Source organism: Camelina sativa, chromosome 8 (genome assembly GCF_000633955.1).
Source record: "Camelina sativa cultivar DH55 chromosome 8, Cs, whole genome shotgun sequence".
In the NCBI taxonomy this organism is placed as follows: Eukaryota; Viridiplantae; Streptophyta; class Magnoliopsida; order Brassicales; family Brassicaceae; genus Camelina; species Camelina sativa.
In genome coordinates this window covers 25459174-25463387 of record NC_025692.1, presented here as the reverse complement: position 1 = coordinate 25463387, position 4214 = coordinate 25459174, and positions in this window count along the sequence as shown.

The following is a 4214-nucleotide window of genomic DNA, read 5'->3' as shown; positions in this document are numbered from 1 at the left end:
ACCAGAGCCGCACCTAAAAGGTACGACGAGCTCATCTCAACTACCACCCTAAACATTTGGTATTCGAAACACGTAATAGGATAAGCCAGGAGACGTCTTGCACCGTAAAATACAACTCGATACCAAAGATAGGAAAAACACAAAAACATTCTTATTCCATAAACATTCTTATTCCGGAAAAACACAAAGACAAGGCAACGAAAGCCAAATACGAAAGGCCACATTCGGCACACAAAAACTAACAAAACAAACAAGTCTCAAAGTGCAAACTTAGTCTTCAAATCCCAGATCGGCATCGGAGGGTTTATCAAACTCGAGCTCGCCGATCTTCACATGCCAGACTTGGCACTCCCTCCGCAGACTTTCCAGCGTGTCCATCGGAACATTCGCACCCCTAGCAACCATCTCCTCGAGATACGAGTGAATCCCCTCAGCACGGTTGCTTTCAACGAAGAAATGGTCTCTGCACTCTAACTGGATAATGTAACGACGCAATATGTCGACCCGAGTCCGGCATGCATCAAGCTCGGGCCGACCTTCAAAGGGCCTGCTCCCAATAGGATCGAGATCGTCCGGTTCAAGGACTGGAATCTCCACCTCAGCCATTGACGCTTCACGGCGAGAACGCTCCTCTAATAAACGATCCCACCTCCATTTCGGGACCAAAAATTCCTCGTCGATCATAGTTTTGAGATATCCGATAACTCCGTCAACACGATGAAACGAGAAATGACGCTCGAACTTTCGACGCGTAGCGAGAATGAAAGCTCTCAACCTCTGGATCCGAGCGCAATAAAACTCCATCTCGGAACGAACTATGTCGTCGGACCTCACAGAGAGCCGCTCTCGCGCCCTCCTCAGCCACGCCGACCTCGTTGTCACAGGCATATTACCGATCTCAACTACCCTTCAAAAGGAGAGATTTATCTTTAAAGGCCAATTTGAGAAATGAGCAACTTGAAGGCCAATTTATAGAACAAATAGTGCAAATTTCGAGGCGAAGCAATCAATACCGCCATTCTCGAAAAACACATCCATAGAATAATGAACACATATCATAAAACTAGAAGACAACACATAAAGCAAGTCCAATCATAATGCAAAGGTTCAAAAGGAAAATACATCGCCTAAACGGCCCAACATCCGTTACAAAACGGGAATAGGTTCTAATAGAACAACAAGATAAAAGCGAGTCACTGCTCGGCAGCAATCTGAGCGTCCGATCCCGCAGGTGCCCCTGCCATGACGACCTCCTCTCCTACGATCGCGGGAACCTCCGCCACCTGAAGGTTTGTAGAAACGATCGCAGTCTCTGGGAGAGCCTCAAGGTCGCTGTCCAGAACGTCGGCGATATCAAAACCAAGAACCTTGTCCTCCCACATTTTCGCATCAGCCTCCAAGCCGAGCAAAGTCTTCGACGGAATGACCGTACCACTCTTCACCAACTCCTGAAGACAATCATAAGTGCCGCTCACCTGGCTCAAAGTCAGAAGAGACTCCTGCGCCGCTCTGTTGTCAATAATATGCTTCCTCAACCTCTCAATACGAGACCTGTAGCCAGCAACCTCGACATCGATGTCATGCCGCTCCGCTTGCAGCTGCTGCAACTGCGCCTTCTGGAATGCATGATCAACCTCGAACTGCTCGAGACGAGAGCGGGAAGCGTCAAGAGAAGCCTTGAGATCGGCCACTTGCTTCCTGAAACTGGCAGTTTGCTTCGTAAGGACAGCAGAAACCCCTCGCTCTTTATCAAGATCCTGACGAAGCTCCTCAGCCGATCTCCTCGACGGTTCAGAGGTAAGAGAGTCAGCAAGTTCCTTCTCCAGCTTGGCAATGCAACGCTCGTACGAGACGACCATACGATTCACGCCACCACCATCCTGAAACGCAAGAAATAAAGAATCAAGATAATAATTAGGAAAATTCAATCAAGAACATAAAGAGAAATGCCAACCTGGAAGTGTTTCCGAGCCCACGACCGATACAGCTCGGGATCATAGAGAGAACCCACAGAGGAGAGCGGGTCGAAGGAGCCGCGAACCTTGCTAGCAAGCTCACCACAAGCAGCAGCGTTGTTGATGAACAACTCATTCTTCGTCTTGTAAGAAAAGGAGAACGAATCATCAATCTCAGTGGTGTCGCGCGGTATGCCATCCCTCCTAGATCTCTTGGACGACTCAGGCTCGGGAACAACCACCTCACCATGAGAAGCTCTCTTCCTCGATGGAGTAGGACGTCCAGAATCAGCGACAACGATCGCTAGGGCATCAGAAGCCTTGCCACGTGACTTCTGTGCACGCGAAACGACAGCAGGAACCTTGGCAGCTCTTTTATCAGTACGGGTAGCGGCCACCTCCGCCGATCTCAAATCTCCTGCAACTCGCAGANTGGCAGTTTGCTTCGTAAGGACAGCAGAAACCCCTCGCTCTTTATCAAGATCCTGACGAAGCTCCTCAGCCGATCTCCTCGACGGTTCAGAGGTAAGAGAGTCAGCAAGTTCCTTCTCCAGCTTGGCAATGCAACGCTCGTACGAGACGACCATACGATTCACGCCACCACCATCCTGAAACGCAAGAAATAAAGAATCAAGATAATAATTAGGAAAATTCAATCAAGAACATAAAGAGAAATGCCAACCTGGAAGTGTTTCCGAGCCCACGACCGATACAGCTCGGGATCATAGAGAGAACCCACAGAGGAGAGCGGGTCGAAGGAGCCGCGAACCTTGCTAGCAAGCTCACCACAAGCAGCAGCGTTGTTGATGAACAACTCATTCTTCGTCTTGTAAGAAAAGGAGAACGAATCATCAATCTCAGTGGTGTCGCGCGGTATGCCATCCCTCCTAGATCTCTTGGACGACTCAGGCTCGGGAACAACCACCTCACCATGAGAAGCTCTCTTCCTCGATGGAGTAGGACGTCCAGAATCAGCGACAACGATCGCTAGGGCATCAGAAGCCTTGCCACGTGACTTCTGTGCACGCGAAACGACAGCAGGAACCTTGGCAGCTCTTTTATCAGTACGGGTAGCGGCCACCTCCGCCGATCTCAAATCTCCTGCAACTCGCAGATCAGCACCTCCGTCGGCTGACGGGTCAACGACTTCAGTATCGGCAGTACGCAAAGAAGACCCGGCATCAACAGCCTTCTTGAACTGATCAGCGTAGCGAGGAAGACGAGTGTTAACTTTTCCCATCCCTAAGCGCGGCAGACCTAAAAAGGAAAACAAAAGTGTGACGACCCAATAACCACTAAGGAGAGCAACAATCGATACAACAGAATAAGCAGGAAACTCACGAGATCTCTGAGTAATCGAAGGCCAATGGAGCGTCCCTAGCGTTCGCATATGTCTGAGATTATCGAAAAAACCTGGAGGATGAGCGCGCAAACGGACGACAGGCTCTGCAAACACCAACAAAAACAAGGAAAGGGTCAGAAACCAGTCAAATGGCAATCAAACAAGTATGAGTGAGAAACTATGAAGCTACCGGGAAACATATTCCACTCAGTAGCACAAAACACATCGAGATCGTCAAATGAAATCTCGTCCTGCTTGACAAAAAAAAAATAATGTTGCCAACGACGAATCTTTTTCTCAGCCCCGATGATTATCTGATGACCCGATTTAGCACTGGTGTAGAAGTATCCCGGACTACCTCTAACTTTTGTGAATTTGGTGGCTTCCTCCAGAAAATGCACATCAACCTCTATACCACAGTTGGTACCAAGTATCGCCAAACCGACCGCATTACGGATACCTCCCACAGAATGCTGAGAAATGGCAATCCTACGCCTCGCACAATAGCGTATCAAAAACTCTGGCAAAGGGAACCAAAGACCGCATTCAGTAAAGTAATGCTCAAAAAGCGCAATAAAACCTGTCGGAGGCGTCCAAGGACGTTCGTGAGACTCAGGAACCCGGAAAACCAGTCCCTCGGGCATCTTACACCACCGCGCCATCTCAGCAATACTATCCGATGTGCACAACGAAGGACCGTGATCGGCCGGACCAACTGAAAGATTGGCAGCAATCGACGCAGCACTAAGACCCAAGACAGCCGAACGAGGACCAGTACCCTCAGTCGGGACAACATCCATAGGACTCCCACCAGGACCGCTGTCGCTATCCTCGCTGAACTCGAGAATATCAGCGAAATTGTAGTCTTTGGCCAAACTGTCAAGATCTCCACACTCTGCTCCAATGTCGACACCAAC